Source organism: Kogia breviceps, chromosome 2 (genome assembly GCF_026419965.1).
Source record: "Kogia breviceps isolate mKogBre1 chromosome 2, mKogBre1 haplotype 1, whole genome shotgun sequence".
Taxonomy (NCBI): domain Eukaryota; kingdom Metazoa; phylum Chordata; class Mammalia; order Artiodactyla; family Physeteridae; genus Kogia; species Kogia breviceps.
In genome coordinates, this window is record NC_081311.1 from 11,043,585 (window position 1) to 11,057,604 (window position 14,020).

General features: G+C 39.7%; 1 pseudogene; it reads left to right on the plus strand.

The window, feature by feature from the left end:
- The first annotated feature begins 12,150 nt into the window (after nt 1-12,150).
- On the plus strand, nt 12,151-13,228 carry LOC131749939 (thioredoxin-like protein 1 pseudogene; annotated as a pseudogene).
- The last annotated feature ends 792 nt before the right edge of the window (nt 13,229-14,020 follow it).

The following is a 14,020-nucleotide window of genomic DNA, read 5'->3' on the forward strand; positions in this document are numbered from 1 at the left end:
TCAAAAAATCTAGAAACAATAAATGCTGGAGAGGGTGTGGAGAAAAGGGAACCCTCCTGCACTGACGGTGGGAATGTAAATTGATACAGCCACTATGGAGAACAATATGGAAGTTCCTTAAAAAACTAAAAATAGGACTACCATGTGACCCAGCAATCCCACTACTGGGCATATACGCATATAATTTGAAAACATACGTGTAATGCAATGTTCATTGCAGCATTATTTACAATAACCAGGACATGGAAGCAACCTAAATGTCCATCGACAGATGAATGGATAAAGAAGATATGGAAAATATACACAGTGCAATATTTGCCATAAAAAGGAACAAAATCAAGTTATTTGTGATGAGGTGGATGGAGCTAGAGTCTGTCATACAGAGTGAAGTAAGTCAGAAAGAGAAAAACACCGTATGTGAACACACGTATATGGAATCTAAAAGAAACGGTATTGATGAACCTAGTGGCAGGGCAGGAATAAAGACACAAACATAGAGAAAAGACTTGAGGACACAGAGGGTAAAGGGAAGGTGGGACGAAGTGAGAGAGTAGCGCTGACATATATACACTACCAAATGTAAAATGGATGGCTAGTGGGAAGCTGCTGCATAGCACAGGGAAATCAGCTCAATGCTTTGTGATGACCTAGAGGGGTAGGATAGGGAGAGTGGGAGGGAGACGCAAGAGGGAGGAGATATGGGAATACATGTATACGTATAGCTGATTCACTTCGTTGTACAGCAGAAACACAACACTGTAAAGCAATTATACGCCAATAAAGGTATTTAAAAAAATACATTAGATGATTTCAAAAAAAGAAAGAAGACAAAGCTCACCAACAATTTAGGTAAACAAATTAAATTTGAGTAGATGTGGAGAAAGTGGCTGAGCGGGGATGGAAATGAAGCCAATAAGGAAACTGGCCTGGGCTGGGCTGATGGATGAAGGGAAGGTATAGGGGTTGTTCCAGGAATGATGAGAAATTCAGTTGGCCATAACATGGCGCCTCCAATCAAAGGTATATTGTTGAGACTTGAAAAATACCCCAGACCTCATACTGATTCTTCAGAGAGAAAGATGGGGTAAAGGGGTATTGACGATTGATACTGCCCAACTCTAGTCCTGGGAGGCTGGAGAGTCTGTGTTGGCCTGGAATGCCCCACTATTACTCATGCAGGGGTCAAAGCCCCTGACAAATCATCAGGCCTCTCTAACCACAAAGACACAAGACTCCTGCCATCACCAGAAAGGAAAGAGCATCACCTAACTCTTAGCCAATCAAGTCCCAACTCACTTTTGGCGTTGGGGGAAGGCGTGTGTGGTAGGCAGAGTAATGCCCCCGCCAAAGCGTTTCCACGTTCTGATTCTGGGAAGCTGTGCATATGTTACCTATATAGTGAGAGGGGCTTAGTAGATGTGATTAAATTGAAAATCTTGAGATGGGGAGATAATGCTGGATTGTCAGGGTGGGCCCAAGGTAACCACAGGGTCCTTAAAAGGGAAAAAGGGAGGCAGCAGGGTCAGAAGGATATGTGACAATAGAAAGCAGAATTCAGAGAGAGGTTTGAAGATGCTGCACTGCTGTCTTTGAAGATGGTGGAGGGGGCCATGAACCAAGGAATGCCAGCAGCCTCTACAAGCTTGAAAAGGCAAGGGAACAGATTCTCCTCTAGAGCCTCCAGAAAGGAACCAGCCTTGCTGACACCTTGACCTTAGCCCAGTGAGACCCATGCCAGACTTAGAATTATAAGATAATGAGTTATCAGGTTATTTTAAAAGCTAATAAGCTTGTGACAATTTGCTACAGCAGTCATGGGAAACTAATACAGCATGTCTTTGTTTTATAAGACTGTCCCCACATTACACGACACGCTGCATCCATGGCTCCTGCCTAGTGGGTTCTGGGAGGGCCCCATACTCATGTGACAATCAGAAACACGCTCACGTTTTGAAATGTTCACTGTGGAAAGGGAGCATCCAGTCCATTTTAGTACAACTGCTTGGAGGACAGGCAAACATTTCTTTCCTGCCCCAACGCCTCAAGCTTTCATCACCCGTACCACTTGCTCTCAGTTGGTGCCAATTCCTCAGCTTAAAAGGCTCCTAAAATACCTTGGAGGTGAGCAAACTGGGGCTTGGTAGCAAAGGTAGAAGTACGAACATGTGGAGAGAGAGCTTTTCATCCATTTGATTCACTTACACACATTCACCTCTGTCTGTTTCTATTTGTGTTTTCAACAAAGTGCAAGGAAATTGCTTACGGGGGGTTTGCGGCAACTAGAGTGGGGGCAGCTAAAATGGGAGCAGTTCTGTGTCCCGAATCAGTGGAGAAGGAGGCTGGGCTCCTTGACTGATGACACACAGTCCCTATCAGCTCTCCTCCAGCAGTGAGCATGGCTGCCTAACAGTCTCAGAATCCAGATGGTGAAAGGATTTTCATTCTGGGCGTGGAGAAACTGGTGAACAGCAGACCTAACTGGTATCGGTGTTTCACTGTCTTCTGGATGAAATGATGCGTTGTCTGTTTTCACTTTGGTTTCCCTCCCAGATCTGCACACCAGAGACCCCAGCACTGCTTCAGGTAGATGGCCGACTTCCCCTGAAAATGCCTGCCATTTGGACATCCCTCATTTGATAATATTCCAGATACCAGAGCAGTGATGTGAAGAGATTCAGGTAGCTAAACCCTATCTTAGGCTTCCAAGAAAAGACCTTCACTGATCACTCCATTACTTCCCATTAGTTTAAGAACAGTGCCCATTTCTCCCTCAGAGAGAAGCTTCACATCGGTAGGAAGCTGTTTCTGAAGGTCCATAAAAGGAGCAGGAATTCAAAGACTTTTTTTCTGTCTTCAGCCAACATTCACTGTGTGCTTCTTTGAATTACTTACTCATTATTGAAATTATGCCATCAGCAAAACCAAATCACCTCTGTTAAGGGAAGTTTATCTCTGTTAAGGGAAGTTTTAGTAAGTTGGAATATGGATTAGGATCCACTCCCCCTTTTACCCTAATTATTTTTTCCTTAAGATCCAAACATCACCATGGTTCATGCTATAGAAAAGCAAAATCAGATTGATTATGTAAAGTCACTCACATATATTTTAATGTTCAAGGGTCAAATTTTGTTATTAAATGTTAAATACTTTTTTTCAACTTCAAGAGAATTTTCAGCTATGTTATTTTGTTAATCTTCAAGGGGAATGCCATCACCCAAGACATGCAAACGGAATTTTTTAAACTTGGGAAAAGTCTTCTTAAGTTTCATGAAAGAGTCACTGCCAAGTTCTCACTGGGATCCTGAGGTTGCCCTCTATGCCTCTCTCCATCATGCCCTCCTGAGCAGGCCATGCATTCATACACACACAACACAGAGTTCAATTCCTTTGGGCCTTCACCTTTTCTGCCTTCAGCTTTGATTAGAATCATTAGATTAGGAGAAGTATACAAAAGAGAAAATCTATCCTACACCATTCTTCCCACATCCCAAAGACCTGGCCTTGGAGAAAGACAATCTTTGTAAAAATGAATGAATGAATGATGCTGAAGCATAGAAACACCATAAGGTTATGCATGCTCCACAATTCATGAGCTGTGTGAGCTCAGACAAATGGCTTAACCTCTCTGTGTTACAATGACCTTATCTGTAAAATGTTGATAATCATAGCACCCACCTCATAGGGTTGTTGGGAGAATTGAGTGAATGAATACATGAGCACTTTTAACAGAGGAAGGGATGTAACAGGTGGGCAGATAGACGATACATAGATTTTTTTTTTTTAATAGTTGAGAAAGTAGCAGACTTCAGAGATCAACCAGCCACTCAACAATGACTGATTTAGCACCTAGGAAGAGGCAGGCTCTGGGCCTGTTGCCATGGATATGATCATATCATACGCAGTCCAGCTTGGTTCTTACACTGACAGAGCCCTCAGTGCAGTCATCCCAGAAAGCACAGGGTCTCCATGTCTCCAAGTAACTGACATGGTCAAATCACTGCTCTCTTGATGCGCACTGAGTAGGACCTGTGCTGTGGCTCAATTATCGGTGGAAGAAAACACAAGAGTAACAATATGATGGAGGCATCACAAATTTTAAAACGTCTATCAGTCATTTTTTAAAAATATTGTAGTTCACCTTCTCCTCTATAGCAGTCACTTTTCTTTGGTACCAGGATCAAAATTTGATCACAATGTACCCAAGTTAAACATTCTTATATGATATATTGCTATCATTCCTACAAATCTAGCACAAATGGTACCCGATCCAAGACATCATCTCGAGTGCTGCAATTTCTAAAATGGAAAAGTACAGACAGCATTCATGAGGCCCCTTGGGGTCAGGCTTAAAATTAATTGGCATTTCCCTTTCTGTTGTCTGTGTTAAATGCTGCTTCAACCAACCCCCAAAACCCATGATCAAAGGGTTTCTTCTGGAACAAGTCAGGATTATTAGAGCAGAGGAAGCATGATCTCTAAACCAGGCTCTAGAAGCTGGCCTTATTTTCAGCTGACAATTCGCCACCGAAAGAAAATCCTGTTTACAACTTATTTTACTGAACTCTTAGGAACCAATCCAGCAACGCAGAGATCCCAAAGGGAATGGCTACTGCTAGGAGAGAAACCTGTCGTTTTCTGCAAACAAAGCTTCAAGGCATATTTGCAGCCTTGTTTCTGAGCAGAAGTGAAAAGGCTTAATTTCAAAATGTGGTGTGATCACTTAAAGAAACCAGTCTCCTGAGTCCTTTCATTTGAGTTCACTACACCAATCTCCCACTGAGTCAAAAGCCTATTTCATAAGAATTATCCCTCTGGTTTCCAAACGTCTGCTAATAATAATAAAAAGGGCTAATTACTGAGTAATTACTATAACGCAAATTTTTATTGAAATATAATTGACATATAACATTGTGTCAGTTTAAGGTTTACAAATTGCAATATGATTGCCATTGTAGTATTAGCTAACATCTTTATCACATCATATAACCATTACTTCTTTTGTGAAGGAAATAATTAAGACCTAGTCTCTCAGCAAATTTGATGTTTATAATACAGTAGTGCGTCTATAATCACTAACTACGCATTCAATCTCCAGAATTTATCTCCGAGTTGCAAGTTTATACACTTAAACATCTCTCCTACTCCTCCACCCCCAAGCCCTTGGTAACCACCATTCTGCTCTGTTTTTTTTTACAAGTCTGGCTTTTCAGATTTCACATATAGGTTTTGACACATGTATATCCCCAAGAAACCAACAACATGATCAAGATAATGAATGTATTCATCACACATTGCAAAAGGTTCCCTGTACTCTGCCCTATCTCCCACCCACCACCCATCCCCATTCCCCACAACCTATCACTGCTGTCATTCTAGATTAATTTTCATTTTCTAGAATTTTATATAAATTGAATCATACAATATCATATATATATTTTATATATATATTTTTTGGTCTGGCTTCTATCACTCAACCTTTTGAGATCCATCCATATTGTTCCATGCATCTGTTGATGCGTGCATCAGTTACTGCTGAGTCCTACTCCATTAGACAGATAAGCCACAGGTAAATATTTATCCATTTACCTATTGATAAACATTGGGCTTCCAAACTTCAGCTGTTACAAATAAAGTTGCTACAAATACCTATGTACACGTATTTGTGCAGACATATGCTTTCATTTCTCTTGGGTAAATGCCTAGGAGAGAAGTGGCTGGGTCACAAGTGTGCAATTAACTTTTAAAGAAACTGTCAAACTATTTTCCAAAGTGGTTTTACCATTTTACATTCCTGCCAACAGTGTATCAGAGTCCCACTTCCTCTACACCCTAGCCAACACTTGATATAGTCAGTCTTTTTAAATTCTGGACATCCTAAAAGGTGTGTGAGTGACATCTTGTGGGGTTTTTTTGCTAAATGATAACAATGTTGAGCATATTCTCCTATGCTTATTTGCCATCATATATTTTCTTTACTGAAGTGTCTGTTCAAATCTTTGCCCATTTATATCGGGTTATTTGTTTCATTGTTGAGCTCTGAAATTTTAAGTATACTCTGGACATTAATCCTTTATCAGAGTACTTTCTGATTTTTCTTTTGATTTATTCTCTTGATCCATAGGTTATTTAGGTGAGTTTTATTTAGTTTCTAGATATTATTGATTTCTGATGTAATTCCATCGCAATCGGAAAACATACTTTTTATGAATCCTTTAACATTTATTCAGACTTGTTTTACACCCCACAATACGGTCTATTTTAATGAAGATTCTGTATACAATTGAAAAGAATGTGTATTCTGCTTCTGTGAGATGGAGTACAGGTTTCGCCTGCTATCCAAGAGTAGAGCTTTCCTATGAAACTTTTCCCAAGCCCAAGTGACATAAAGTGGAGAAGCAATTGCCTTAGGACACGTCTTGCTAATGGATGCATAAAATAAGTCAAGATAAGCACAGATGCTCACAGACACAGTCCAAAGCTATTGTGGCTTGATGCTGAGTGTAGTTCCCAGGGAAGGAGCTTGGCAGGTGCCCCTCTCATGCCCAGGGTATGCACTGCCTCTACAACAGCTCAATACAAAACAAGTGCTGAACACTATTTCCACTCTTCATAAAAGCAACAGTCCTCTTCGGATTCCTTTTAGTTATCAGAAAGGTACTAATGTAGATCTTTATAAAGCAGAGTAAAGTCAACTTTCAAAAAGCAGGGGATACCTATATTCTATATCAATTAAGTCTAGGTGGGTGGTAGTGTTGTTCATGTCATCCAAATCCCAGGTGACTTTCTACTTTTCTTCCAGTTATTGAGAGAAGAATTTTGAAATCTCTGATTATAATTGTGGATATGCCTACTTATTATAATTTCAGTTTTTCCTTTATATATTTTGAAACTCTGTTAGTAATTACAGTCATTTAGACTCTATATGTTCTCTTAATGAATTGACCCTCTTATCATTATGAAACGATCCTCTTTATCCCAGGTAATATCCTTTGCTATAAAATCTACTTTGGGCTTCCCTGGTGGCACAGTGGTTAAGAATCCACCTGCCAATACAGGGGACACCAGGTTCAAGCCCTGGTCCAGGAAGATCCTACATGCCGTGGAGCAACTAAGCCCATGAGCCACAACTACTGAGCCTGCGCTCTAGAGCCCGTGAGACACAACTGCTGAGACCGTGTGCCACAACTACTGAAGCCTGTACACCTAGAGCCTGTGCTCCACAATGAGAAGCCACCGCAATGAGAAGCCCGCGCACCACAACAAAGAGTACCCCCGCTCGCCACAACTAGAGAAAGCCCACGTGCAGCAATGAAGACCCAACACAGCCAAAAATAAATAAATAAATTTATTAAATAAATAATAAAATAAAATAAAATCTACTTTGTGTGATATCAATAGTACCACTGCAACTTTCTTTAATTAATGTTAACATTGTTTATCTTTCCATCCTTTTACTTTTAACACATTCATATCTTTATATTTTTTTTTTATATCTTTAAAGTGAGTTTCTTATGTAGTTTGAGCTTCCTTTTTTATCCAATTTGACAATCTCTGTCTTTTAATTAGTGTGTTCAGACCAACAACACTTAATGTGATTACTGATATGGTCTGGCTTAAATCTATTATCTTGCAATTAGTCTTCTGTATTATTGTTCTTTGTTCCATTTTTTTTCTGCCTTCTTTGGGACTAATGGAGTATTTTTATGGCTCAATTTTATCTCCTTTGTTGGATTTTTAGCTGTAACTCTTTGAGCATTATTTCAGGGGATACTTTAGAGTTTATAGTATGCATCTTTAACTTATCACAGTCTACATTCTACAATCAAGTAATATTATACCACTTCCCATATAGTATAAGGATCTTATATCTGTGTATTTCCATTATGGCATTTGTACTATTGCTGTCATATAGTTTAATTCTACACGTTATAAACACAATATATAGCTAGGGTTTTTGCTTTAAACAGTCAATTATCCTCTAAAGAGATTTTAATAATTGTTTTTTAAATGTCTTATACTTGCCCATGTAGTTACTATTTTTCATGCTCTTCATTACTTTGTGTAGATCCAGATTTTCCTCTGGTATCAGTTTCCTTCTGCCCATTGGACTTCTTGCAACATTTCTTGCAGTGCAGGTCTACTGCTGACTAATTCAGCTATCTCAAAAAGTCTTTACTTCGCTTCCATTTCTGAAGAATGGTTTCACTGGGTATAGAACTCTAGGTTGATGGGTTTTCTCTCAGTACTTTTAAGATACTGTTTTACTGTCTTCTGGTTTGTATCATTTCCAACAAGAAATCTGGTATCAACCTCATCTTTGTCCCTCTGTATGTAATAAGCATACTTAAAGGTGCTCCTTCACAGGAATAACTTTAAAATACAAGTTAAAACCATAAAATATTATTTTTATATTATATTTACAAAGTTTTAAAGTATTGATAACTTAAAGTTGTGAGTACATGTACATATGCACTATCTGCCACTATTGGTGGGAATATAAACTGGTACGGTTTTTTGCATGATAATTCTATATAATCTACTAAAATCAAAAAAAACGTCTGAACCTTTTGTTTTTCTACTAGGATTTTTTTCTCTATAGAGATATGTTCAACTACTGTGCAAGTGTACAAGAATGCTCACTGCAGCATTATCTAAACTCAAAATTTCAAAATACAAATGACTATAAACAGGAGACTTAAAAGATATATATATGAGTTTATAGATCAATGAAATCTATCCAATAAAACAAATGAAAAATATTTATTAGCATAAAAATATGTATTAGTAAAGATACTTTTTTTTTTGCGGTACGGGGGCCTCTCACTGTTGTGGCCTCTCCCATCGCGGAGCACAGGCTCTAGATGCGCAGGTTCAACAGCCATGGCTCACGGGCCCAGCCGCTCCGCGGCACATGGGATCTTACCGGACCGGGGCACGAACCCGTGTCCCCTGAATCGGCAGGTGGACTCTCAACCACTGTGCCACCAGGGAAGCCCCAGTAAAGATACTTCTGAGTACAAATGGCAAGAAACACAATTCAAGCTAGGATTGAGGGAAAAAAGATAAAGTTATTGGCTCTTACAACCCAAGGAAAAGGAATGTGACGGAACAACTCAATTGTAATGAAAGAACAACCAGAAAAGAAAATAGAAAAGTTGGAGGGCTCTATACCAAATTATATAAAAGATTACCTCTGAGGTTTGGGACTGTGGAGAACTCCTACTTTCTCCTTTACACATTTCTCTAGGGTTTCAACTTTCATCATATAAGTAGAAAAAATCATATATTTCAAAATAAAACTTCACAGAAATCCAAAATCTCATCAGGTTCTGGGTATGAATTTTTCATATTTGCAATAAAACATTACTGAAAATGTTTAATTTTTAATATTCCAATCTACAGAAAAACATGGAAATATTTTTCTTTAAACCCTTCTGGAGTCTGAATTCTTAAATGTACTAGCTTGACAACTCAAAGCACTGCCCTCCTTTATTCAAAATATTTAAAAGCATAGCTATCTGCCAAACTGCCTCTGGAAAATTTAAACCAAGAACAGTCCCCATCCTGCAAGTTCTGAATGCTTCAGCAACACTTTATAGACAAGAAGGAATATATGCCCTCCCCCTCCACCTATCCATCCACAGAGCAGGGCATTTCCAACAGAACCCATGTATAACATGACGAGTCCTTCCTGAGATCACGCTAGACACACAGCACGTGAGCAAAGAACACAACCTCCAGCACAGCGGTGCCTACAGGGCCATTCCATCCCCGCCTTACAGGCCCCAACATGGCAGAAATGAGCCAGAATTTAAAATTTAAAATTATACCACATAACCCAAGCAAAGGGAAATGGTACAGAGTTTCTTCAGGCCATTCAATCGAGTATGTGTATAGCAGTCTCCGAGTCTCCGAGCTTTCTGAGTTTTACTTGTTTGGTTTTTTGCTCTTTCATGTTTATCCATGACTCAGATGTCCCTAGCTCTCACCCACTCTATTAGAGTCCACTAACGGAGTCAGATACTAGTGGCTACAGAGTATTGGGGGAAAAGGGGAACTTTCCCTCCATTTTCATGTTTCCATGTGGAGGGACATCAGTTAGAGTAACACTCTCAGCCTCTCTCTGCCCCTCACTTTTTCCTCCATGTGGGAGGAGGAGAGATTTCCCTGACTGGTGGGGTTGAGAGAAAGACATTGGCCTTGTGGCTGTGCCCTTTGCTTTCCCCTCCTGCAGAGTGTAAGTGCTTTCATCTGCCCTGCACAAAGCTGTAAGCTTAGAATAGAGGTTCTGCCCATACAGGGAGGACCTGCAGTTTTCCAGTATGTCCCAAACTAGGTGGTTAAGCCCGCCCAACTTGGGGTTCACATTAGGAAAACACCTAAGCCACATTTTCCAACTGCTCTAAGAGTAATAAAACTGATATTCTCCTCTCCATCTGCCTGATTTCTCTATTTTAAATGGACTCAATTCAAGTGGGTAACTTTTTACCCAGACATCTCACTTCTAATAGAATTTACCCTGAGAAGCCTCTTCTATAAGTAAGAAACAGTGAATGCACAAATTACGCATTGCTGTTGTTTGAAATAGCAAACTACTGAAAACAGCCCAAATTCTATACACAGAAGAGTGGTTGCATAAACTTATGCTACATCCACGTAATAGGGTTAATATTAACCATTTAAAATAAGAATGAGAAAGAGCTCTATAAAGTAATATGGAATAATTTCTAGGACTCATTATTAAATGAAAAAAGCAAGGTTCAAAAGAATTATTTAGTATGATTATTTCCACATAAGAGTAAAGAGGAAGAATATACACATACATGTATGTACTTAACTCATTTCTTACAAGCAAACATAAGATTGCCCAGAATCTAATAAAAAGTAACCTATGGGGAGAGGAGGAACACAGGTAGAAAGAGTAAAGATGGCAAAAAAACTCTGACTACACCTTTTGTAGCTGTTTTTCTTCTTCAAAATTAGTATTAAACCAACAGGATGAAAAATAAATTCTGAAGTTAAATACAAACAGAAATAAATTAACATAACTGTATATATCAAATTGATAATAAAGCCACACAGAAAAAATAAAGAATTAAGTCAAGTAATTTTTTAGCACTGTCCTCTGACTGACTGCATACACTCTGCAGGATATATATATATATATATATACACATATATATATATATATATATATATATTTTTTTTTTTTTTTTTTTTTTTTTTTTTTGTGGTACGCGGGCCTCTCACTGTCGTGGCCTCTCCCGTTGCGGAGCACAGGCTCCGGACGCGCAGGCTCAGCGGCCATGGCTCACGGGCCCAGCCGCTCCGCGGCACGTGGGATCTTCCCGGACCAGGGCACGAACCCGCGTCCCCTGCATCAGCAGGCGGACTCTCAACCACTGCGCCACCAGGGAAGCCCTGCAGGATATATTTTAAGAACAGAAAGAAACTGCCCTAAAAGTCTTGAATTTGACTTGGCAAGTTTGCTATTGGTAGTGATATTAGTGTGGTAATCCTGAAACTACTTTGTGTATATTTAAAGCCTGAGCAAATTCATAAATATATTGATTTGGGGGAAACCAGTTGTCAAAAAGGAGGAGGGAGATAACAAATATCAAATGAGAGAGAGTGAGGAAGAAGCCTACGGTGTTCTATTTGAATTAGAGGTACCAAGATAAACTCAGGAGTTAAAGTATACATTTTTCTCTGCTCTGCCCACTGAAAGGCTCTAGAATCAAAGACACCCTCGTAGAAATAAGCACACCTAGTTCTTGTTCTAATTATCATTTTCCAATAACAGGCACTGGGGCTCCTTGTAGAAATGACCGATTCCAGATCTGGGGCAGGGAAAGTGTAAGATGAGCCTGGACCATCTTGTTGGGCAAAAAAAACCCCAAAGAAGAATGAATGCTGCTCAAAGAATGATGGGATATATCAAAGGAACACTGCAGTCAGCTTGAAAGGGCTCCATTGGCCAAATCTGAAATAAACTGAGCATCAAAAAGAATGATGACCCCCGCCCCCACGGCCACTCCGCTCCCTGGCGTGACTCGGCATTGAGAGCCCCGAGAGAAGACACTGCGGTCGCTACCTCCTCTGTCCAGGCCTCGGCCTTCCTGAGCCTCCCTCCTTCCTCTCCCAGGTCTTCTTCAGTTTTGAAGCCGGTGGCTTCGCGGCCGCCCTGCTGGACTTCTGAGAATGGTGGGTGTGAAGCCGGTTGGGAGTGACCCGGATTTCCAGCCGGAGCTGAGCGGCGCAGGCTCCAGACTCGCCGTGGTCAAGTTCACCATGCGAGAGTGCGGACCATGTTTAAGGATTGCCCCAGCATTCAGTTCTATGAGTAATAAGTATCCACAAGCAGTATTCTTGGAAGTAGATGTACATCAGTGTCAGGGAACAGCTGCCACCAACAATATATCAGCAACACCTACATTTCTGTTTTTTTCGAAACCAAGTGAGAATCGATCAATATCAAGCAGATGCTGTGAGACTAGAGGAAAAGATCAAGCAGCACTCGGAAAACGACCCTGGAAGCAACGAGGACACAGGTATTCCAAAAGGCTATATGGACTTACTGCCTTTTATTAACAAAGCTGGCTGTGAATGTCTTAATGAAAGTGACAAGCATGGATTTGACAAAGACAAAGACTTTCCTTCTTGGAATCTGACTGATGAACAGCTACTTATTACTGTGGCATTCAGTCAGCCTGTTAAGCTTTATTCAATGAAATTTCAAGGGCCGGATAATAGCCAGGGTCCTAATTAGGTATGTAAACATTGTCACCAACCTACCCCGGGGTCTATACGGATTTTGAAGAGGCAGAAAGACGTGAGCCAACTCAAGCTCTGGAACTAACAGAGGGTGATATTAAAGAAGATGGTAATGTCCCACTTCCGTAAAGTTTCAGAATGTTAACAGTGTTAACTATACTTGTTCAGTCCAATCAAGGTGAAGAAGAAACAACAAGAATTTCATATTTTACTTTTATTGGGACTCCAGTCCAGGCAACAAATATGAATGACTTCAAACAAGTAGTTGGCAAAAAAGGAGAAAGCCACTAAGGTACAAAAGACACTGGAAGACCATACTGCAATCAGATCTACAGCTCCTGGATAATTGCTTGATTCTCACCAGAGACTTTCAATATTTCATTCATTGCCATTACCAATAAATCATTGCTTTTGTTCAGATGGTATCACTAGTGTTTCTCTTGTAATCTTAATACATGCAATTGTAAATAAAAGTAACTACTTTTGCCAAGCTTAATTTTTGCTGTTCTAAATAAGTATTTTCCCTTTCCATTTATTTGAAAATTGGCCATCTTCTTATTTTAGCAGAGACATAAGTGTCTGGTAGCATACTGATCAAAAGACAGTTTCTCTCTTTAGAGGAGCAGAACTGTTTTAGGGAATTAAGGAGTGTATGTGTGCTCATGTGCACACACACAGGAAGTGATTTTGATAAGGGGACTTGGAACAGCTAACCACGTTCCAATGAGTAACTAACTCATATGTTTGTTAAACAGCATTTGGGTATCTGGGCTATAGAAATTACTCAAATTATAAACTACCAGAATTAAATAAGTTTAATGAGATTTAACTGTTCTCACCTAAAACTATTAGTTAATAGGACCACATATTTTAAACCCTATTGGATAAACTTTTAAAATTTGAGTTATTTTCTTTACTAGTAGAGGTATGTTGAAATCTGACAGTAGGGAAAAATACAGTACTATGAATTCATGAAGCAAGAGGAATTGATCTCTTTTAATCAAGTATTTAATATTTTAACTACCAAAAGATACAGTGTAAATATACAGAAAACATGGTTTAAGGTTGAAAATGAATTAGCCACATAATTGGCTAACCCCCTCCAAAAAAAAAAACATCCAGATCCTTCTCACTCCTGATGCGCAGGGGAGTTTGTTAAGAGTCTTCAATGCAGATGTGGAAATCCATCAGTTTCCCCAAAGATGCTGTGTATAAGAGCTGTGATGAAAGGGCCCTCATAGCATGA